General features: G+C 47.1%; 1 pseudogene; it reads left to right on the top strand.

The window, feature by feature from the left end:
- The first annotated feature begins 23,951 nt into the window (after window positions 1-23,951).
- LOC142288899 (U2 spliceosomal RNA) lies at window positions 23,952-24,158 on the top strand (annotated as a pseudogene).
- Window positions 24,159-25,278: the final 1,120 nt, after the last annotated feature.

The raw sequence follows: 25,278 nt of genomic DNA, 5'->3' as shown, positions 1-25,278 counted from the left end.
TGCTTGGGACACCGAAACTTTGAAACGGTACTGCTATACCTTTATGATGTTATTGTTTATTCTAACGCAAACAAGATTTTAGGGTGTATAAAAAGGGAGATTAGATCCGATGATCCCAACGTATTGTTACCCCTCTATAAATCACTTGTAAGGCCACATCTGGAATATGGGGTAAAGTCCTGAGCAGGTTGATAACCATTGGTTTGAGCATGGTAGGGTGTAGTACGCATCTTCCTGCATCGGTAAAAGCTGCAGAAGTCCTTGAAGATTTCCGCTTCAAAGGCAGTGCCTTGATCTGTGAGGACTCTCTCTGAGTAGCCATGAGGTCTGCATAAGTGTGCTTGGAAGACCTTCGCTGCAGTATGGGCCATTAGATCTTTGACTTGTACCACAACCATAAATCTCGAGTAGTTGTCTACCATCGTAAGTGCATACGTGAGCTCACCTCGATATTCTGCAACAAAACTCCCTTTTTCGATTTCAGTTTCAGCAAACACTCCTCTTCCTGTAGAAAATATTTATCATTACCTAAGACAGTCATTCTAATGCATGACAATATTAAGGCAATTTAGTTAAAACTTGTTTTAACTCACCTTTAAGGGGATTGATGTATTTCATGGTCAATCCAGGTTTGTCAGTGATGGCACTGACATAATGTATGGCGTCTTTTTCGGGCGTTATCCTTTGCCTTTTCATTGTGAAAATCCAGTTGCCTATATAAAAGCAAATTCTACTACTTGTAAAGTATGCAGAAAATGAAATGTAGAACATATAACATCAACTGCTTAGGAACGCATCATAGGTTAGTACTTAAAAGGATATTGTCATGTTCTAGTCATAATGCAAGCTGGACATTTTTCATGTTACCCTGTAATCGCCGGCCTGTTCTAATGCTCACAAGCCAAGATATAGGCTCAGCTGCTAAGGCTTCCCTCTGCCTTCTGAATGAAAATTGAATATGTCTGGCTCACTGTGTATATAGCAGGTGCTCAGAAAAAATAAGAGTTAATTCAATAGAAATAGCTCTGGCACACTATAGTGATCAATAACGTAAGAAAAGAACTCTTAGAATGCTGAAAATTCTTTATTTGTGCAAAAGGATAATTCATCCAACGTTTTGAACTTGTTTTTAGGTCTTTATCAAGGATAAAGTTATCTAAGATCATAAAGGGTTACAAAACCATATAAACACGTAATTAGTACATAGTACAACATAACAGTACAATATATTGCTACTTGAGAGTACAATGGGTCAAATGACCATGATGCACATACAAAAAAATTTTCCAAAGCCATAGTGAAAACATTTGTACTGAGGAAAGAAAATTTCCACATGACCTATCTGGAGAAACATTCTGGATCAAACAACCAAAAATAGTCAAGCAGGTAAATACACACCTATATGGATAACAGGATGATATGTGTTCAATTGTATAGCGTCATTGCCATTAAGGTACAAATGGAAAACTTGCAATCCTATATAGTGAAGGAAATGAACACATATCATATCAAAGAACACAGGAACATGGGTGTGAGAAAAACCTCAATGTTTATACTTTGTTCTTTATAATGGTGTGAACATGTATATGTCTCAGTACCTTATGAACTTGAGAATTCTAGTGAGTAGATGATGAAAGCCTATTCCAGAACTGGAATCGGTAAATAATTGTAGGTGGAATCTAAATGAAAAGATGGTACAAGTGTTATCATGACACGTGGGCTATAACACAATGGACCGTGTGACAAAGAAGAAAGGAGAGAAAGAAGAGGAAGAAAATGGAACTACCTGTAACATTACGTGATAGTCACTGGTAAGTATCACTTGACAATTCAGGTGAAAAAGGATTCCTTTATTAAAGGGTTCTCAGTCGCCTCAGGATCATGAAATACTAGGGTAAATGATATGAGAATGGGTAAGAAGCACCACTAAAGGAAATATGAGATGCAGGACATATATCTATAAACCCCTGAACTACATGATAGAAATAAAAAGAAGAAAAAAGAAAAAAAAGAAGAAAGAAGAAGAACACATAGAATGCGGAAAGAGAATGGGTACAACTACCTGAGTTACTGCAGGGAGGCCCCTGGTAGGTATTGTGAGGGTTAGTGGAATTCCTTCACTGAAGGGTTCTCAGTTGCCTCAGGTTCGTGAAAAATGCTATAGACAAATAATGCCCGGAGAAAAGGGGTTCATATACAGCGAATAATGGTAATACAAGGTACATGTGTCCCATGTAATAGTATAAATATATATATATTGTACTAAGCTCTACACCAGAAATAGAAAGTAGTCCCTCTGCCTTCTGTCTAGGTGCCCTGAGTTATGTCCTGTAAACTGTCACAGTGACCTAGACACACATGTGTAGTAGGGGAATATCCCTGCTGAGATGCCAGTGCTAGAGCACTCGTTTGCTGTGGAGTTGAACGCTATGTGAGCAGTTCTTACCTTCAATGAGCAGAAGTCTCTTTTTTCAGATTTCAATATTTCTGTGGGTATCTGGCAGAAATATGGAATACTCTTTACTGCTAAGACCCTGTACACCACTCCCACTAAAGGGGGCTTTACACGCTGCGACATCGCTAATGCGGAGTCGTTGGGGTCACGGAATTTGTGACGCACATCCGGCCGCATTAGCGATGTTGCTGCGTGTGATACCGATGAGCGATTTTGCATCGTTGCAAAAACGTGCAAAATCGCTCATCGGTGACATGGGTCTCCATTCTCGATTATCGTTACTGCAGCAGTAACGATGTAGTTCGTCACTCCTGCGGTAGCACACATCGCTCCGTGTGACACCGCAGAAACTAGGAACCTCTCCTTACCTGCCTCCCAGCCGCTATGAGGAAGGAAGGAGGTGGGCGGGATGTTCCGGCCACTCATCTCCGCCCCTCCGCTGCTATTGGGCGGTCGCTCAGTGACGTCGCTGTGACGCCGCACGGACCGCCCCCTTAGAAAGGAGGCGGTTCGCCGGACACAGCGACGTCGCCGGGCAGGTAAGTATGTGTGACGGGTCTGGTCGGTGTTTGTGCGGCATGGGCAGCGATTTGCCCGTGTCGCGCAACAGATGGGGGCGGGTACCCACACTAGCGATATCGGGACCGATATCGCAGTGTGTAAAGTAGCCTTTAGTCACATGACCAAGACTGTATCTGTGTCCCTACAACACACTTGAGACAAATGTGTGTGTGAGCCTGCATTGTGGGGTATATATAATATATTATAGAGCTGGGAAGGATCATTCTAAGCAGTGAGCTGTTCCAGTATTTGTAGGAAAATACCCAGTAGAAGCATCAAACACAGCACCAATACCTCCCATCAGTATTCCACCACAGTGCCATGTAACCCATGCCCTACACTCCCATCTACACCAATACTATACAGGCACAAACTAGTATATCTGACTAAAAGCCCCCAAAATATGAAGAACGGCCTATAGTTGAGTGTGGATATAAAATCTATGTGAGCAGAGCTAGAATAGAAATCACTGATCGCATTGAAGTCATTCTGACCATAAATCACCATGATATCAAGGTGAGGAGTTGTGTGTTACTGCTGGGAGGAAAGGGTTAACAGTGGAATATTAAGGTGCATTTCTGTGTGCAGTGTTACTAGTCAATGTAACAATTCAGTATGAGCTGCTCTTGGTGCCGGGGGAGGGAGATGCTCTCCTGAGCAAGATAGATGGGGAATGAACATGATATCTATATAGTGTAAGGCAGGGGGTCTCAAACCAGGTGATCATGTCTGATCAACTGGTTACATTATGTCTGATTACCTTGTCTAACAGTTTTTTCTCCCCTTTCTTTACCTTCCAGGTTCCCATAGTCACGTGAAATATCCCTGTTGCACTTGATTACGGCTCACTATTCACTATAGGATGTCTTATATCTAACATCACACTCTCACCCATCAGCACTCTATAGGTTTGTATAAGGTATGCGCTTACACATCCGGTCCTCCATAGGTATTTCCACTTATGTAACACTATCCCTATGATCACTCATAACTCATACCCTTGTAGTCAATTACAGCCTCCTCTCTCCCCCCTCCCCTTCTCCCTTTCCATCTATAATTTTGCCAGTACAATATTAGTTTACATTAGGCACACACTCACATATTCCTTTCCTTAGTGATTTATTGTAATTCACATTCACATACAATTCTCTATGCCTGCCCCATTACTACATTCATACCTACTTGACCCTATCCTGATACCCCTTGTCTCACCTTGTTGGTCCCTACACCTGTTATCATGTCCTTTCCTGTGTCTGTCTTGTCACACAACACATTTTAGCATATAACTTGTGCTCCTTATTACCTGTCCTGCCTATTAGAATTATGTCCATTATGTCCATGCATGGCCCAATGAATCAAGTCTGTACTTCATATTCATGGTTTAAGCCTTTGGGTTCCAATGTGCCCAGAGTATATATCCAGAAAGATTCCCTTTCTTTGAGCTTCCTAATTCTATTGCCTCCTCTGCGTATGGCTTGGACATGTCCGATGACTTGGAATCTTAATTGGATCACTGTGTGATTATGCGTCACAAAATGGTGTGGGACTGGTAATAGAATCTGCTTACAATGTATTGTTGACTTGTGTTTAGCTCAAAGAAAGAGAATCTTTCTGGATATGTACTCTGGGCACATTAGAACCCAAGGGCTTAAACCGTGAATATGAAGTAAAGACTTGATTCATTGGGCCGTGCACCATGTCACCAAGTGTCCAATTGCATTGTCCAATGGCTCACAATGGTTATGCGTTTTCATTGGATGGATAATCGAAGCCATGTTTTTTTCCTTTCTGTTGGGTTTGTTGTGTGAGTAGCCTATAGGATTAAGTTGGTTACCGCAGGCAGTGGATTTAACTTCCTGTCTTTGGTCCAGTGGTAGATGGATTGTCTGGTCTATGAGCTGTTATTGGTTTGAATGCAGGTGAATGCCCATGGGCTGCTTATGACTGTGTAAAATAGTATTGATTCATGATGGATTTCAGACTACATGTAGATATCTTCAGTCTTTCTATCCACATCATTTAAATGAACATTATCCATGCAGCTTGAAATTCATCCAATAAGAGAAGCAACCTTGTACAACCAATCTGATAAGGGCACAGTATATCCTAAGGGAAGGTTATGGCTATAAAAGGGGACTTCTTGGAGTCACCAGGTTGTTGATGGATGTTGCATGATCTAGTCTAAGCTCTTAGGAGCTGGCTAGGGGATCAGAACCAGGATGCCTTGTGGACTCGGTCTAGGGACTTTGGCTTCAACTAGAGGATCACTTGGCTACATGGCTTCAATCTAGGGGCTCCAATTCCGATTGGAGATCATAACCGCAATCTAGGGATTTCGACTCCGGCTGCCAGGATTATACCATATCATCATACCAGAGACTACTTAAGGAAGAAACCCAGGTTGGACAATTTTGTCACCTGGCTACAGACTTTGCAGACCTCAGCCAGCTTCCTAAATCTGGCGCTATTCTATTGTCGGTGGGTGCCCGACAAATTACACAGCTATGTAAAATTTTGGTTTATGAAACTTCAAATCCAGTGACTGATTATTATGTTTTCTAATGTCCTGATTTAAAAAAAAAAATAAATATTTTTTTTTAACCATCAAATATTGATTTTGTACAATCCATGTGTGAAGTTACATACAAGTGACATGAACAAGAAAAATACTTATTGTAACCAAAAATATTCACAATTTTATATATAAAATACATTTATTTATTGTACAGTCATTCTGCAACTTTATTAGAAATTTATTCTTGCACTTTTTCCTTTTCTCTAGATCCCCCTTTTCTCTTATAGAAGGCCTGTGGATCTTCTCTGTGAAGCATCCGGCAATCATGTTCACGTTTCATTTACTTTGGTATCGTCGTTCCATCTCCTTGATATTCCGATGAAAACCTTCTTGTTCTTCCCACCAGCACCAAGGTTTTCAGACAAGTAGTCCAAATAGGAATGTAAAAAATGTAACTTCAAATTCATTAGACAACCCAAGGCTTTGAAACGTTTCAGCATGTTCTCCACGATGGACTTAAATTTTGATTCTTTGTTGTTACCTAGAAACGTATTTATTGCTTCTTTCAAAGAGTCCCAAGCCCTTTTTTCAACAGTTTTCATTATTGTTTAAAACACGTCATCCTTCATTCATGGGTTTCTGAATATCCGAACCCACAAAAATGCTTTTGTGCTGCCCCTGTGCCAGCAGCCGCCGTTGGTCGGATCCAGACCTTCTAAGAGAGTGGCTCGACCCGGGGGTCTCGCGGACATGTCGAATAAAAGGAGGAATGTAGATGTATGGGCTAGGCCGTATTAAGTTTGTGACGCCACCAACGGTGTGTGGTGAGGTGGGACACCACCGCTGCCGTTATGGGATACCCGGGAGAGATGTAGTGGCAGCTGGATGTTAACCCCTCCGTGTGTAGGGATGATTGCCCCGGGGCCCAGTGTCTTTGTGCAGGGTATGGTGATGGCAAGGGCCGGCGCGCCTGAGCAAGCAGGGGGATGTTTGGTTACTCACAGTAAATGAATCACACGAGTCTTTCGGTAAACCAAAGGTGCTGGTGGCCTGCCGCCCCGGCCGGTTGCATTCAGGTCCCCCACCCAGGCTGGTGGTCGCTGTCCTTTACTCTGCACTTGTTTTTGTGTATGGTGGACTGCCTGGTCTGGAACTCAGGAGTCCGCTCCCGGCTGGATATGGCCTAAGGAGCCGTGCCCGCAGGCGCTGGCCCGTGGGATCTAAGGGCCCTGGCGGTGGCCTTATCCCTATCAGTGGGCTGTTGTCTTCTTTGAGGGACTTTAGGTGGGATAGGACCTATAATCCTGCCCTCAATCATTTAATTAGCTAGGCCGCTGGTTTCGGTCCTGGCTTCAGGGTCCTAGGTGACTAGGGTTTCAGGTCGGCTGTGTGTTTCCTAAGTGAGGAAAGGTGTTGTGCGGGGGCCTATCTGTAACTACCTGGTTTTGTCAGGGCATCACACCTTCCTTCAGACTTGATTCTGACAGTCCCTGAAACTTGGTACACAGGTACTTAAACATCTCTCCTTCTTTCAGTAGCGCTTTCACAAACAGCTTCATCAGTCCAAGCTTACAGTGGAGTGGTGGCAAGAGAACTTTAGGTGGGATCAACTAAGCTTTATGCAACAATGTTCTTGAGTCCCGGTTACAAAGATGTTCTTGTTGGCCAATTTTTTTTGCTCCAGTGAAGAGTCCTAACCTGGCTTTCCAATTCACACAAAAAGCATGTGTTCTGCCTTCTTTTACGTAATGCTGTGAATCTCTAGCATACAGCTAAACCCTAGTTCACATTTCAAATAAACAGACTGTGGAGTTCAATAGCCTTGATTTATTAGCTGGTAACGTGAACTTGATTGCAGTATACATGGAATATACAGTGAATATAGGAATATCCAAGATGCAGTTGAAGACAGAATACGGTATATCCAAGATACTGTTTTATACGGGTAAAAACTATAACAAGAAAATGATTACAGTCAGTACAGTGTTAATACAGAGTTAACATAGCATAACAGTACATGAGATGCAGTTCTTACGAGAATGTAGGTGAAAGGTCACTGCATCTGCAATACATAGAAATCCTATCTAGACAAACAAGACAGGGATGACACTAAAGGTGTAGAAGTACAATGTACAATGCATTTACTACACTCTTCCATCTAGGATTCTATCACTAACACATGTAATTTGCTTTGCTCACCGGATTACACTAGGCAGGGGTGAATGTACAGAGAGGTAAGTCGGCATGTCCTTTCCTGACAAATCCAAAGAGAAAATGGCTGCAGGCTTCTTCTCAGCTCAGGGAGGCATTCCTTACCCAGAATACATTTAGCTTAAAGGGAAACTCAGCAATTCAAAAGAATAACAATGACCTCTAGGGGTTGTAACAGAAATTTCAATGAATGACTATTAGCAGGCTGCCATGAGGCAGAACAGCATGGGTATTTAATATATCCTCCTTGCTGCCCAAGAAGCAATGAGAACATTTTTAGACCACCACATATTGACCATCCATGCTCCTTGTAGTTAAGTTTCTTGAGAATAAAGTCTAAATTCTCACAGCTTTCTTCCAAGTGCATAGCATGTGTGACGCCCTGGACTAGCCAGGTAGTCACAAACACAAAATCACACACACCCCCTCCCCTGGATAGTCTACATCAGTCACACAAAATCCTTGTTGCCTCCTCCAGGGTCTGATGTCCACACCAGGTGGGGCGGAGCCAGGCGGTTGGCCCAACCCACCGAGGAGTTCACAGGCCTGGAGGCGGGAAAAAGCAGTTAGTTTAGTTTTGTAGTGGAAAGTGAGAGGACAGAAACTGTTAGTGTCTGGGTAGGAGCCCAGGCACTGTCAGCAAGGTCGGCAGACGGTGGTGGCCGTCTGCAGGAGGTGGTACAAGTCAGCTGAACCGTAGGACCGGGGACGGGCGGTGACCCGAGGGGAACTGAACCGGTGAGCGGATCTGTACCAAGCACAAAGGCAGGGCCATTGGACCCTGACCAGGCTAGGAGCCGCCGACAATGGTCAAATCCGAGAGTGACCGGAATCCCAGGGGTTCCCTAACACCCAAGACCCGACAGAAGGCAACCGTCCACACCGTGAGGATAAAAAGCCACCGCCATAGGCTAGAGATCCAAGGGCCAGCGCCTGCGGGCAAACGGGCTCCCTCGGTACGTACACCCCAGCCATCCAGCCTCCCCGTACCGCCACCGGGCCCCGGGATCACCAACCCCTACCCACGGAGGGGGAACCAACATCCTAGCTGCTCCCTGCCATCGCTCCCGGGATCCCCGTCACCAGCAGTGGTGGTGCCCATTATCACCACGACCTGTGGGTGACGTCACTAACTATCTCCCCAAACAAACCACCCCCTTTTCACTCGTGGGCGAGGAGCGCTGCTCGAGTCCCCGGATCTGGCCCTCCGCTCGAGCCACCGAGCAGCAGCAGCAGCAGAAGTCCCCGAACCCGAGCGTAGCGTGCGTGGCCCCTCTGCCCGCGACACATGCCCTACACACACTGAAGAATACTTACTGCCATTGAGCAGTAGCACAGCTTTCAGACTTTTTGGATGAAACAATGACGTGTCTCCACTCGCTCACATTGTACTTAATGTTACATTTTCCATCAGCACAGGAACATTGCTTGAATACACTAGAGCACCATCTTCAGAAAAGTATGGAGGGAATCTTTTCAGAATTCTAACCTTTTGGAAACCTATTGTCACGCTCTCCGGGTCCCCTGCTCTGCCCCCCGGCTCACCTGCCACGCTCCCCGGCTTCCCTGCTTCGCTCCCCGGCTCCTCTGGCAGACATCCCCCGCTCCACGGTCTCCAGCCTCCACCACCTGCGGTCCCCAGGCGGCCCGGTCCCCGCTCCCGGCGCCCGTCGGCAGCCCTGCTCCAGGCCGGCTCCCCTGCTTCCTATACACCGCTCCCTGCCCTGGCTTCTGGCACCCGGGCCTCGCGCATGCGCATTAGGGCGCGCGCGCGGTCATTGACCCTCTCTTAAAGGGCCAGCGTCCACTGACAGGAAATTGAACACACAGGTACAGGGTATAAAGGGGTTTAATGTCCAAGTGGGCGGGGCCTGTTCTTCGTGTTTCCTAAGCTAGGAGTCAGGTCTCCTTGTGTCTCTGTGATATACTTACCTATCTCTCTTCTAGAGCCGCTCCTGCCTCGCCATCCGGTCCTGCCGATTCCCGAACCCCGAACGCTGACTATCTGCCATCCCGTCAGTCCGTACCATCTCTGATCCCTGTGGTGACCCGTCCTCTCGCTCCATCGGTTCCGGACTCTGCCTGACATCTCGGCCTCCGAACCTGAGCTCCGTCACCCGGACTACCATCAGTGACTCCGTGGTCCCAGGGACTTCTCCATTCCACTCTTTTGCACGGACTGTCCTGCTACCCGTAGTGCTCCGGCTACCGGACCCCTTGCCTTCATTAAGGTGTTCGGCCCAGTGGATCCACCTCCTGGGTCTGCCCGTCCACCTGGCCCTAACACCTATAGAATCAGTGTTTGTGAAAAAACTGTACGTGATGATATTTTTTCAATATTTTTACTGAGTCCAATGATCGAAAGTATGAAAAAAATCACATCTTTCAAAAATTTTTACCCTTGGAAACCTGTGTTATTATTACTATGCACGAGCCCTAAATTGTCTGAAAAACAACAAATATGCTGGTTGGATAGACCTTGACCCCACAATTCAACGGCCACAATTAAGGAGAAAAGTGCTAAGAGAGTTAAATTTGCCCCTGAAATAACCCATGATACGGGCCAAGGAGGGACACACCATTTTGATCCGAAAATAGCCCAACACCATGAGAGACGGGCAAATCCGTGAAAAGACAAAGTTTCAAGCTACAACTGACGCAGGATCTACAGCACATACGCCCATTGTAATTGTTCATGATTTCCGGCCACTACGCATTTCAGCCTTCAGGGACCTGGTAATTCGAATGCTATGTCCAGGAGTAGAGATGAGCGAACCGGTCCCGGTTCGGCTCGAGGTCGGTTCGCCGAACGGAGCTCCCGTTCGAGTTCGGCTCGTCGAACGTTCGACGAACCGAACTCGAGCCAATAGGAAACAATGGCAGGCAATCACAAACACAGTAAAACACCTAGAAAACACCCTCAAAGGTGTCCAAAAGGTGACAAACAACTCACAACACAACACAAACACATGGGAAAGTGACAAGGACATATACTCATGCGAAAACAAAACAGCTGGACAAGGAAAAAGAGGAGGACACACAGATATAGGCATGGCACGCCATTCTAAAATCATGTAAAACACCGCAAGGTGACTCCAAGCGGAGTCTCCCTTTTTTCCAAAAATTGGGCCACACAGACACCCACCCCATCAGTGGCAGCACTTGGGCCCTAGTTGCAAACAGGATGTTTTGATTTGCATCAAGCACATTCAAAAATACGCCATAATTAACCGTCCCCAGGATGACACCGGGGTAGGTAGCAAAGTCTTTCCTGATCCCAGCTCTGTTCATCTTGGCTTCTTTTAAAAACACAGCAAGCAAGGGTTACTCCAAGCGGAGTCTCCCTTTTTTCCAAAAATTGGGCCCCACACACACCCACCCCTTCAGTGGCAGCAGTTGTGCCCCAGTTGTACACTTCACAGCTACATTTGCATCAAGCACATTCAAAAATACGCTATTCTTAACCGTCCCCAGGATGACACCGGGGTAGGTAGCAAAGTCTTTCCTGATCCCAGCTCTGTTCATCTTGGCTTCTTTTAAAAACACAGCAAGCAAGGGTTACTCCAAGCGGAGTCTCCCTTTTTTCCAAAAATTGGGCCACACAGACACCCACCCCATCAGTGGCAGCACTTGGGCCCTAGTTGCAAACAGGATGTTTTGATTTGCATCAAGCACATTCAAAAATACGCCATAATTAACCGTCCCCAGGATGACACCGGGGTAGGTAGCAAAGTCTTTCCTGATCCCAGCTCTGTTCATCTTGGCTTCTTTTAAAAACACAGCGAGCAAGGGTTACTCCAAGCGGAGTCTCCCTTTTTTCCAAAAATTGGGCCACACAGACACCCACCCCATCAGTGGCAGCACTTGGGCCCTAGTTGCAAACAGGATGTTTTGATTTGCATCAAGCACATTCAAAAATACGCCATAATTAACCGTCCCCAGGATGACACCGGGGTAGGTAGCAAAGTCTTTCCTGATCCCAGCTCTGTTCATCTTGGCTTCTTTTAAAAACACAGCAAGCAAGGGTTACTCCAAGCGGAGTCTCCCTTTTTTCCAAAAATTGGGCCACACAGACACCCACCCCATCAGTGGCAGCACTTGGGCCCTAGTTGCAAACAGGATGTTTTGATTTGCATCAAGCACATTCAAAAATACGCCATAATTAACCGTCCCCAGGATGACACCGGGGTAGGTAGCAAAGTCTTTCCTGATCCCAGCTCTGTTCATCTTGGCTTCTTTTAAAAACACAGCAAGCAAGGGTTACTCCAAGCGGAGTCTCCCTTTTTTCCAAAAATTGGGCCCCACACACACCCACCCCTTCAGTGGCAGCAGTTGTGCCCCAGTTGTAAACTTCACAGCTACATTTGCATCAAGCACATTCAAAAATACGCTATTCTTAACCGTCCCCAGGATGACACCGGGGTAGGTAGCAAAGTCTTTCCTGATCCCAGCTCTGTTCATCTTGGCTTCTTTTAAAAACACAGCAAGCAAGGGTTACTCCAAGCGGAGTCTCCCTTTTTTCCAAAAATTGGGCCACACAGACACCCACCCCATCAGTGGCAGCACTTGGGCCCTAGTTGCAAACAGGATGTTTTGATTTGCATCAAGCACATTCAAAAATACGCCATAATTAACCGTCCCCAGGATGACACCGGGGTAGGTAGCAAAGTCTTTCCTGATCCCAGCTCTGTTCATCTTGGCTTCTTTTAAAAACACAGCGAGCAAGGGTTACTCCAAGCGGAGTCTCCCTTTTTTCCAAAAATTGGGCCACACAGACACCCACCCCATCAGTGGCAGCACTTGGGCCCTAGTTGCAAACAGGATGTTTTGATTTGCATCAAGCACATTCAAAAATACGCCATAATTAACCGTCCCCAGGATGACACCGGGGTAGGTAGCAAAGTCTTTCCTGATCCCAGCTCTGTTCATCTTGGCTTCTTTTAAAAACACAGCAAGCAAGGGTTACTCCAAGCGGAGTCTACCTTTTTTCCCAACATTGGGCACACAGACACCCCATCAGTGGCAGCACTTGTGCCCTAGTTGCAAACAGGATGTTTTGATTTGCATCAAGCACATTCCAAATCCACAAGCATTTACTCTCCCCAGGATGACACAGGGGTAGTAAATTCCTTCTGGATCCATGACTTGTTCATTTTGATGAACGTCAGTGTGTCCACATTGTCACTGGACAGACGCGTGCGCTTATCTGTCAGCACACACCCAGCAGCACTGAAGAAGACACGTTCAGAGACAACGCTGGCAGCTGCACACGACAAAATCTCCAAGGCGTAACTGGAGAGCTCTGTCAATTTTTCTAGATTTGAAGCCCAAAAGGAGCAAGGCTCCATTTGCAAAGTCATTGCATCGATGTTCATTTCGAGATACTCCTGTATCATCCTCTCCATCCGTTGACTATGTGTCAGACTTGTTGTCTCTGGTGGCCTTGCAAAGGAGGGTCTAAAACAATTATGAAAATATTCCATAAAATTGCTGTTACCAGCACCAGATACGGTCCTACTGGTACGGGTAGACTGTTGAAGATGACGATGCCGTCCCATGTTTGTCAAGTTACAACTGGGAGAATCACTCCCTTCACCTGCACGGTTGTTTGGTGTAAAAGCCGAGCTAAGATCGAGTAACAGCTTATGCTGATACTCCAGCATACGTGCGTCCCTTTCTATGGGTGGAATTATGTCACAAAATTTGGACTTGTCCCGGGGATCTAATAGTGTGGCAAGCCAGTAGTCATCATCACTTCTAATTTTGACAATCCGAGGGTCATGTTGGAGGTAGTGCAACAAGAAGGCACTCATGTGTCTTGCGCAGCCATGCGGACCAAGTCCACGCTGTGTTTGTGGCATAGAGGTGCTAACCGTTCTTTCTTCCTCTGACATCTCCCCCCAACCTCTTTCAACTGAATTTTGACCAAGGTCTCCCTCATCCGCTGAGTCTTCCATGTCCATGGACAGTTCGTCCTCCATATCTTCATGTCCTCCTGCACCTTCCTCAACATCTCGCCTGCTACCATGCGCCCTTGTTGATCCCTGTCCCCCATGGTCCCATGCCTGCCGCGTTGGTGATGATGAACGTCTGGACCTTGGTGATGTTGTTGTGTCTTGCGCATATGAATCCTCCTGTAGTTCCTCCCCTTCCTGTTGTCCCACCCCCTGACTCCGAATAGTGTTTAGCGTGTGCTCCAGCATGTAAATGACTGTAATCGTCATGCTGATAATGGCATTGTCAGCGCTAAACATATTCGTCGCCATGTCGAAACTGTGCAGAACGGTGCATAGGTCCTTGATCTGAGATCACTCCATCAGGGTGATCTGCCCCACTTCTGCATCTCGTTGGCCCATCATGACGTATTGCACCAGGGCTCGCCGGTGCTGCCACAGTCGCTGTAACATGTGGAGAGTTGAATTCCAGCGTGTCGCCACATCGCATTTCAGGCGATGAACCGGCAGGCCGAAAGACTTCTGGAGCGATGCAAGTCGCTCAGCTGCGGCGGTTGAACGGCGGAAGTGAGCACTGCAGACAGTTTACGTGCCCTGGTCAGAAGGCCATCTAGGCCGGGATAGTGTGTTAAAAATTGCTGGACAACAAGGTTCAACACGTGAGCCATACAAGGCACGTGTGTCACCTTGCCCAGGCGAAGGGCCGCACCCAGGTTTGCAGCATTGTCGCACACGGCCTTACCAGGCTGCAGGTTGAGTGGAGACAACCATTTATTAAACTCGGACCGCAGAGCTGACCACAACTCCTCAGCTGTGTGACTCTTATTCCCAAGACATGTCAAGCTAAAGACCGCCTGATGCCGTTGCGCTCTGCTGCCAGCATAGTAATGAGGGGTGCGTGATTCCTTCTGCGCAGTGAGAACGCTGGTGGCCTGACCAGGCAGGCTTGGGGCGGAGGTGGAGGACCCAGATGAGGTGGAGGATGCAGAAGCAGTGGCGGAACTTGGACAGACAGAGGATTGACACACAAGTCGTGGGGACGGCAAGACTTGTGCAGCAGACCCTTCACCATCTATCAACATAGTTACCGAGTGCCCAGTCAGCGACATGTAACGTCCCTGTCCATGCTTACTGGTCCAAGTATCGGTGGTGAAATGCACCCGTTCACACACAGAGTTTCTCAAGGAAGCGGTGATGTTGTGTGCGACATGCTGGTGTAGCGCGGGCACACCTTTCTTAGAGAAGTAGTGGCGACTAGGCATCTGGTACTGGGGCACAGCGACAGACATAAGGTCTCTAAAATCCTGTGTGTCCACTAGGCGGAAAGGCAGCATTTCGGTAGCCAACAGCTTACAGAGGGATAGAGTCAACCTCTTAGCTTTGTCATGGGTCGGAGGAAGTGGCCTTTTATTTGACCACATCTGAGGGACAGAGATCTGGCTGCTGTGTGTAGACGGTGTTGAGTAGGGTGTCCCTGGAAAAATGCAGGTTTGTGAGGAAAGTGCAGGCGGAGACATGATGTTGCCTTCATCCAACGTAGGTGCTATCGATGTCTGAGAGAGCTGTACACACTCACTTGTTTCCCCTTCCAAACCAACTGACGACCTACCAAGCAAACTGCCTGTTGCGGTTACAGTGGTGGAAGTTTTGCGTGGAAAAACAGGTGTGACAGCTGTCCCCACAGTCCTAGAAGATGAAGAGCGCGCGGATGCACTGGAAGGGGCGGGCGGTGGATGGTTCGCTCCGCTAGGCCGCATTGCAGCACAGTGAGCTTCCCACCGGGACCTATGATATTTATTCATGTGACGATTCATGGAAGAAGTTGTCAAACTGCTGAGGTTTTGACCTCTACTAAGAGAATCATGACAAATTTTACATATCACATGATTTGGGCGATCTTTTTCTATGTCAAAAAAGGAACAGGCTAGGCAAGGCTTAGAGGCCATGCGACCTGTTGATGCACCCCGAATAATGCTCATAGGCAGAGTGGTGGCTGAGGATGCAGTTGTAGACGTGCTACCAGTGCTCCGACTCTGTCCAGGAAGGCGCAAGGTAATTTCGTCGTCGGTTGCATCCTCCTCCACCGCCTCTGTTGACCTCCTCGAGTGCCTGACTGGGGGTTGACAGTAGGTGGGATCTAGAACTTCATCATCAATTGTTGTGTTTGCACTACCCTCCCCCTCAGACCGAGCCTCTTCTTGCCCTGACCGAATATTTAAGTTGTCATCCCAATCGGGTATCTGCGTCTCATCTTCATCAGTATGTTCCTCATTGCCTATAACCACAGTTGTTGGAAAGGCAGCATTTTGGTAGCCAACAGTTTGCATTTTATGAAAGTCAACCTCCAAGCCATGTCATGCCCTTCTAAAAGCATGTATAACACAGCGAGGGGACTCCAACCACAGTCTCCCTCGTTGCCACTCACTGGGCCACACACACCCCACTTGACTGGCATCGGTTGAGCTCCCTTTTGAAAAAGAAAAAGATGCTTTGCATGAAGCACTCTCAAAAATACGCGTGCCTTTCCCGTCCCCTGGCTGACCCAGGGGAAGAAAAGTCCTCTGAGAGCCATGACTTGTTCATCTTGGTTCTTTTAGAGACACAGCGAGGGGACTCCAACCACAGTCTCCCTCGTTGCCACTCACTGGGCCACACACACCCCACTTGACTGGCATCGGTTGAGCTCCCTTTTGAAAAAGAAAAAGATGCTTTGCATGAAGCACTCTCAAAAATACGCGTGCCTTTCCCGTCCCCTGGCTGACCCAGGGGAAGAAAAGTCCTCTGAGAGCCATGACTTGTTCATCTTGGTTCTTTTAGAGACACAGCGAGGGGACTCCAACCACAGTCTCCCTCGTTGCCACTCACTGGGCCACACACACCCCACTTGACTGGCATCGGTTGAGCTCCCTTTTGAAAAAGAAAAAGATGCTTTGCATGAAGCACTCTCAAAAATACGCGTGCCTTTCCCGTCCCCTGGCTGACCCAGGGGAAGAAAAGTCCTCTGAGAGCCATGACTTGTTCATCTTGGTTCTTTTAGAGACACAGCGAGGGGACTCCAACCACAGTCTCCCTCGTTGCCACTCACTGGGCCACACACACCCCACTTGACTGGCATCGGTTGAGCTCCCTTTTGAAAAAGAAAAAGATGCTTTGCATGAAGCACTCTCAAAAATACGCGTGCCTTTCCCGTCCCCTGGCTGACCCAGGGGAAGAAAAGTCCTCTGAGAGCCATGACTTGTTCATCTTGGTTCTTTTAGAGACACAGCGAGGGGACTCCAACCACAGTCTCCCTCGTTTCCACTCACTGGGCCACACACACCCCACTTGACTGGCATCGGTTGAGCTCCCTTTTGAAAAAGAAAAAGATGCTTTGCATGAAGCACTCTCAAAAATACGCGTGCCTTTCCCGTCCCCTGGCTGACCCAGGGGAAGAAAAGTCCTCTGAGAGCCATGACTTGTTCATCTTGGTTCTTTTAGAGACACAGCGAGGGGACTCCAACCACAGTCTCCCTCGTTTCCACTCACTGGGCCACACACACCCCACTTGACTGGCATCGGTTGAGCTCCCTTTTGAAAAAGAAAAAGATGCTTTGCATGAAGCACTCTCAAAAATACGCGTGCCTTTCCCGTCCCCTGGCTGACCCAGGGGAAGAAAAGTCCTCTGAGAGCCATGACTTGTTCATCTTGGTTCTTTTAGAGACACAGCGAGGGGACTCCAACCACAGTCTCCCTCGTTGCCACTCACTGGGCCACACACACCCCACTTGACTGGCATCGGTTGAGCTCCCTTTTGAAAAAGAAAAAGATGCTTTGCATGAAGCACTCTCAAAAATACGCGTGCCTTTCCCGTCCCCTGGCTGACCCAGGGGAAGAAAAGTCCTCTGAGAGCCATGACTTGTTCATCTTGGTTCTTTTAGAGACACAGCGAGGGGACTCCAACCACAGTCTCCCTCGTTGCCACTCACTGGGCCACACACACCCCACTTGACTGGCATCGGTTGAGCTCCCTTTTGAAAAAGAAAAAGATGCTTTGCATGAAGCACTCTCAAAAATACGCGTGCCTTTCCCGTCCCCTGGCTGACCCAGGGGAAGAAAAGTCCTCTGAGAGCCATGACTTGTTCATCTTGGTTCTTTTAGAGACACAGCGAGGGGACTCCAACCACAGTCTCCCTCGTTGCCACTCACTGGGCCACACACACCCCACTTGACTGGCATCGGTTGAGCTCCCTTTTGAAAAAGAAAAAGATGCTTTGCATGAAGCACTCTCAAAAATACGCGTGCCTTTCCCGTCCCCTGGCTGACCCAGGGGAAGAAAAGTCCTCTGAGAGCCATGACTTGTTCATCTTGGTTCTTTTAGAGACACAGCGAGGGGACTCCAACCACAGTCTCCCTCGTTGCCACTCACTGGGCCACACACACCCCACTTGACTGGCATCGGTTGAGCTCCCTTTTGAAAAAGAAAAAGATGCTTTGCATGAAGCACTCTCAAAAATACGCGTGCCTTTCCCGTCCCCTGGCTGACCCAGGGGAAGAAAAGTCCTCTGAGAGCCATGACTTGTTCATCTTGGTTCTTTTAGAGACACAGCGAGGGGACTCCAACCACAGTCTCCCTCGTTGCCACTCACTGGGCCACACACACCCCACTTGACTGGCATCGGTTGAGCTCCCTTTTGAAAAAGAAAAAGATGCTTTGCATGAAGCACTCTCAAAAATACGCGTGCCTTTCCCGTCCCCTGGCTGACCCAGGGGAAGAAAAGTCCTCTGAGAGCCATGACTTGTTCATCTTGGTTCTTTTAGAGACACAGCGAGGGGACTCCAACCACAGTCTCCCTCGTTGCCACTCACTGGGCCACACACACCCCACTTGACTGGCATCGGTTGAGCTCCCTTTTGAAAAAGAAAAAGATGCTTTGCATGAAGCACTCTCAAAAATACGCGTGCCTTTCCCGTCCCCTGGCTGACCCAGGGGAAGAAAAGTCCTCTGAGAGCCATGACTTGTTCATCTTGGTTCTTTTAGAGACACAGCGAGGGGACTTCAACCACAGTCTCCCTCGTTGCCACTCACTGGGCCACACACACCCCACTTGACTGGCATCGGTTGAGCTCCCTTTTGAAAAAGAAAAAGATGCTTTGCATGAAGCACTCTCAAAAATACGCGTGCCTTTCCCGTCCCCTGGCTGACCCAGGGGAAGAAAAGTCCTCTGAGAGCCATGACTTGTTCATCTTGGTTCTTTTAGAGACACAGCGAGGGGACTCCAACCACAGTCTCCCTCGTTTCCACTCACTGGGCCACACACACCCCACTTGACTGGCATCGGTTGAGCTCCCTTTTGAAAAAGAAAAAGATGCTTTGCATGAAGCACTCTCAAAAATACGCGTGCCTTTCCCGTCCCCTGGCTGACCCAGGGGAAGAAAAGTCCTCTGAGAGCCATGACTTGTTCATCTTGGTTCTTTTAGAGACACAGCGAGGGGACTCCAACCACAGTCTCCCTCGTTGCCACTCACTGGGCCACACACACCCCACTTGACTGGCATCGGTTGAGCTCCCTTTTGAAAAAGAAAAAGATGCTTTGCATGAAGCACTCTCAAAAATACGCGTGCCTTTCCCGTCCCCTGGCTGACCCAGGGGAAGAAAAGTCCTCTGAGAGCCATGACTTGTTCATCTTGGTTCTTTTAGAGACACAGCGAGGGGACTCCAACCACAGTCTCCCTCGTTTCCACTCACTGGGCCACACACACCCCACTTGACTGGCATCGGTTGAGCTCCCTTTTGAAAAAGAAAAAGATGCTTTGCATGAAGCACTCTCAAAAATACGCGTGCCTTTCCCGTCCCCTGGCTGACCCAGGGGAAGAAAAGTCCTCTGAGAGCCATGACTTGTTCATCTTGGTTCTTTTAGAGACACAGCGAGGGGACTCCAACCACAGTCTCCCTCGTTTCCACTCACTGGGCCACACACACCCCACTTGACTGGCATCGGTTGAGCTCCCTTTTGAAAAAGAAAAAGATGCTTTGCATGAAGCACTCTCAAAAATACGCGTGCCTTTCCCGTCCCCTGGCTGACCCAGGGGAAGAAAAGTCCTCTGAGAGCCATGACTTGTTCATCTTGGTTCTTTTAGAGACACAGCGAGGGGACTCCAACCACAGTCTCCCTCGTTTCCACTCACTGGGCCACACACACCCCACTTGACTGGCATCGGTTGAGCTCCCTTTTGAAAAAGAAAAAGATGCTTTGCATGAAGCACTCTCAAAAATACGCGTGCCTTTCCCGTCCCCTGGCTGACCCAGGGGAAGAAAAGTCCTCTGAGAGCCATGTCCACATTGTCAGTGGACAGACACGTGTGCTTATCTGCCAGCAGACCCACAGCAGCACTGAAGACAGGTTCCGAGAGAACGCTGGCTGCAGGACACGACAAGATCCCCAAGACGTACGTGGCGAGCTCAGGCAATTTATCAAGATTGGAAGCCAAGAATGAGCAGGGCTCAAGTTGCACATTAATGGAATCGATGTTTCCTTGCATATACTCATATATCTGTGTGTCCTCCTCTTTTTCCTTGTCCAGCTGTTTTGTTTTCGCATGAGTATATGTCCTTGTCACTTTCCAATGTGTTTGAGTTGTTTGTCACCTTTAGGACACCTTTGAGGGTGTTTTCTAGGTGTTTTTCTGTGTTTGTGATTGCCTGCCATTGTTTCCTATTGGCTCGAGTTCGGTTCGTCGAACGTTCGACGAACCGAACTCGAACGGGAGGTCCGTTCGGCGAACCAACCTCGAGCCGAACCGCGACCGGTTCGCTCATCTCTAGTCATGATAACACTTGTACCATCTTTTCATTTAGATTCCACCTACAATTATTTACCGATTCCAGTTCTGAAATAGGCTTTCATGATCTACTCACTAGAATTCTCAAGTGCATAAGGTACTGAGACATATACATGTTCACACCATTATAAAGAACAAAGTATAAACATTGAGGTTTTTCTCACACCCATGTTCCTGTGTTCTTTGATATGATATGTGTTCATTTCCTTCACTATATAGGATTGCAAGTTTTCCATTTGTACCTTAATGGCAATGACGCTATACAATTGAACACATATCATCCTGTTATCCATATAGGTGTGTATTTACCTGCTTGACTATTTTTGGTTGTTTGATCCAGAATGTTTCTCCAGATAGGTCATGTGGAAATTTTCTTTCCTCAGTACAAATGTTTTCACTATGGCTTTGGAAAAATTTTTTGTATGTGCATCATGGTCATTTGACCCATTGTACTCTCAAGTAGCAATATATTGTACTGTTATGTTGTACTATGTACTAATTACGTGTTTATATGGTTTTGTAACCCTTTATGATCTTAGATAACTTTATCCTTGATAAAGACCTAAAAACAAGGTCGAAACGTTGGATGAATTATCCTTTTGCACAAATAAAGAATTTTCAGCATTCCAAGAGTTCTTTTCTTACGTTATTGATCACTATAGTGTGCCAGAGCTATTTCTATTGAATTGACTCTTATTTTTTCTGAGCACCTGCTATATACACAGTGACCCAGACATATTCAAGTTTCATTCAGAAGGCAGAGGGAAGCCTTAGCAGCTGAGCCTATATCTTGGCTTGTGAGCATTAGAACAGGCCGGCGATTACAGGGTAACATGAAAAATGTCCAGCTTGCATTATGACTAGAACATGACAATATCCTTTTAAGTACTAACCTATGATGCGTTCCTAAGCAGTTGATGTTATATGTTCTACATTTCATTTTCTGCATACTTTACAAGTAGTAGAATTTGCTTTGATATAGGCAACTGGATTTTCACAATGAAAAGGCAAAGGATAACGCCCGAAAAAGACGCCATACATTATGTCAGTGCCATCACTGACAAACCTGGATTGACCATGAAATACATCAATCCCCTTAAAGGTGAGTTAAAACAAGTTTTAACTAAATTGCCTTAATATTGTCATGCATTAGAATGACTGTCTTAGGTAATGATAAATATTTTCTACAGGAAGAGGAGTGTTTGCTGAAACTGAAATCGAAAAAGGGAGTTTTGTTGCAGAATATCGAGGCGAGCTCACGTATGCACTTACGATGGTAGACAACTACTCGAGATTTATGGTTGTGGTACAAGTCAAAGATCTAATGGCCCATACTGCAGCGAAGGTCTTCCAAGCACACTTATGCAGACCTCATGGCTACTCAGAGAGAGTCCTCACAGATCAAGGCACAGCCTTTGAAGCGGAAATCTTCAAGGACTTCTGCAGCTTTTACCGATGCAGGAAGATGCGCACTACACCCTACCATGCTCAAACCAATGGTTATCAACCTGCTCAGGACTTTACCCCATATTCCAGATGTGGCCTTACAAGTGATTTATAGAGGGGTAACAATACGTTGGGATCACCGGATCTAATCTCCCTTTTTATACACCCTAAAATCTTGTTTGCTTTAGAATAAACAATAACATCATAAAGGTATAGCAGTACCGTTTCAAAGTTTCGGTGTCCCAAGCAGCATTCCATCAGCCTCTGGAAGGTTCCTGGCAAATTGCACAGCTCGAAGGGCATGCTTTTGAACTCGCAGAGACCCATCGGGGTGGCAAAGGCGGTCTTCTCCCGGTCTGCCTCAGCAACGGACACTTGCCAATAGCGACTAGTGAGATCAAGGGTAGAAAAATAATTTGCAGTTCTCAATGCAGCTAGCTATTCCTCAATACAGGGGAGTGGTGCTGTCCTTCTTCTTTAACAGGACCAACGGAGCTGCCCAGAGGCTACAACTGTCACGGATAACCCCAGCCTCCTTCATGTTGCTCAACATGTCCTTGGTACACTGGTAATGTGCAGGTAGTTTTGGCTTATATCTCTCTTTGATGGGTGGGTGTGCACTTGTGGGGATGTAGTGTTTGACCCCTTTTATTCTTCAAAAGTCTAGCGGATGTTTGCTGAAGACTTGCTCGTATTCTTGCACTAGCCTGTAGACCCCCTTCTTGTGATGTGAAGGTGTGGAGTCAGTGCCTACGTGTAATTCCTTACACCACTCCTCTTGCTGACTTGGTGAGCTGTCACTGAATGGGTGGGCTGAAGCAATGGTGGATGCTGCTGTTTGGATAGCATGTGTATCTACTGAGAACAGCTTATCAATGGTGGCAAATCGGAGCAGCTTAATCTCTTGCTCTCCGCAGTTCAACACTCTCATGGGCACTCTTCCCTTCCATATTAATGAATAAAACTATGATGTAAATAGCATATAGATACCCCACAAATGCAGATAAAAGTAGGTTATGGGAAAAGGGGGAAGAGAGAAACAGGAAAATAGTGGAATAAAGTATACCTTCCAGGTGGGAGAGGAAATGGCAGCACAGCCAGTGGAGGTGAAGCAAGGGGAGCCTGCAACTAAAGAGTTGAGAGCGTTATCACATGGTGACTGAGCCTGATTGTAACAGGAGCATAGAGGTGCCGATCCTGTCTTACCTGTGTTGGTGTAGAAGTGGGTGTCCTGTGGTGGAGTCAGCTATGTGCAGTGGTGGCCGTGGGTTCTTTTATGTGCGACCGTAGTAATAGCTGCGCCCACTTCCTGTATGGGAGTGGAATGCAGTGAGGGTAATGGAACGCACGCCTGCGCATTTGTGTTTAACGTCGCGCATGTGCAGAACGGAGAAAAGGCTGCGCTCACTTCCTAATGAAAGGGAGTGAGACGCATCTGGGAAGGGAAGGGAAAAGATTAGGGTTTGGGGATGATGAAAGGGCTTTCTACGGGCAAGGATGGCAAAGGGTGGCAGTGACGGAAAGTCAGGCAGCCTGTCCTGTCCTGTCCTGTCCGTCCGTCTTTTTGTATCATGAATTGGAAAGACTGCAAGGGGGAGGGGAGGTGCTTGTGTCCAAAAGGAGGAGTTATTCAGATTCATTGCAGTGGGCGGCGGCTGCAAAAAGCACCATTCTTCTTGTTTTTGCTCTGCAAAACAGCCTTTTCAAGGGTTGGCTTGGGTGACAAAATGTCTTCTGTAGGCGTGGGTTTGTCTCCCTCTCCCTAAGATGTGTCCGGTATAGGCCAGGGTGCCACTCAAGGCCGTAACCAATTCGGGTTATAGCTTCTCGGCCTTTTGGCTAAGATCAAGTGTAGTTTCGGAGGACGCTACCTTGGTCGGTACTGGAAGGTGCCTGGGATTGCACGTCTGCCGGCCTTGAGGAAGTGTGTGCGCCTTCTGGTGACACATAGCCCTCTTGTGCCTGGACGGTTCCCAGGCAACGGGAGGCGATCACCTTTGTTATTTTGAAGTCCTACTGATAAACAGAAAAAAAAAAAAATTAAATCTGTTCTTATCAGTTTAATATCTGATACGTCCCCTCTCTGGGGACCATATATTAAATGGATTTTTAGAACAAGGAGATGGAAAAAATCTTGCTCTGTCCACTCCACGCATTGACCTGGTATTGCAGTACCTCCAGGACCGGTGCACCCCTTCTTAACCCAGTTTCCAAAAGCAGAACTCAATTCACCTGATTCAAATGAGCCCCATTAGTGAATTGAAAGAAAGCAAAAACTTTATATGCACCTCAATTTGGCCAATTCACTTTTCACACTTTCACCCTTTTTTTATCTTTCACACCTTTTACTTGCTTTATTGATGCAAAAAGCTGTGCCAAATAGCAAACTCATCTCCACTCAACTTGACCAACTCTGCTATGTCCCGTGCAGTATCTTATTCTCAGTCTTATCTAGATCATTTGCAATTGAATAGAATAGATCCCTTTTGGCTGCTTATGACTGTGTAAAATATGTAGTTTTACTGGGCTGGGATGAGAGAATCCATTGAAGCATGGTGTAGGGATTGTGGTTCCTGTGTGCTAAGAAGAGAGGCTGGCACCAGCCAGAAAGCCCCATTGCAGCCAATAATCACTTAATAACTTTTTCAACTTGTCATCATATGGGAGGCCTTCCATTCCTTGTAGTAGTCTAGTTGCCCACCTTTGAACTGACTCTAACTTCTGAATGTCCTTATTAAAATGTGGAGCCCAAAACTGGTTCCCATATTCCAGATGTAGCCTTACAAGTGATTTATAGAGGTGTAACAATACGTTGGGATCACGGGATCTAATCTCCCTTTTTATACACCCTAAAATCTTGTCCCAAGCAGCATTCCATCAGCCTCTGGAAGGTTCCTGGCGCATTGCACAGCTCGAAGGGCATGCTTTTGAACTCGCAGAGACCCATAGGGGTGGCGAAGGCGGTCTTCTCCCGGTCTGCCTCAGCAACGGACACTTGCCAATAGTGACTAGTGAGATCAAGGGTAGAAAAATAATTTGCAGTTCTCAATGCAGCTAGCGATTCCTCAATACGGGGAGTGGTGCCGTCCTTCTTTTTTAACAGGATCAACAGAGCTGCCCAAAGGCTACAACTGTCACGGATAACCCCAGCCGCCTTCATGTTGCTCAACATGTCCTTGGTACACTGGCAATGTGAAGGTGGTATTGGCTTATAGCTCTCTTTGATGGGTGGGTGTGCACCTGTGGGGATGTGGTGGTGGACCCCTTTTATTCCCCCAAAATCTAGCGGGCTTCCCACCGGTAACCCGCTCCCCAGC

This window comes from Anomaloglossus baeobatrachus, unplaced genomic scaffold (genome assembly GCF_048569485.1).
Source record: "Anomaloglossus baeobatrachus isolate aAnoBae1 unplaced genomic scaffold, aAnoBae1.hap1 Scaffold_87, whole genome shotgun sequence".
NCBI classification, from domain to species: domain Eukaryota; kingdom Metazoa; phylum Chordata; class Amphibia; order Anura; family Aromobatidae; genus Anomaloglossus; species Anomaloglossus baeobatrachus.
Note: the sequence above shows the minus strand (reverse complement) of the source record. Positions and strands in the feature narration are given on the sequence as shown.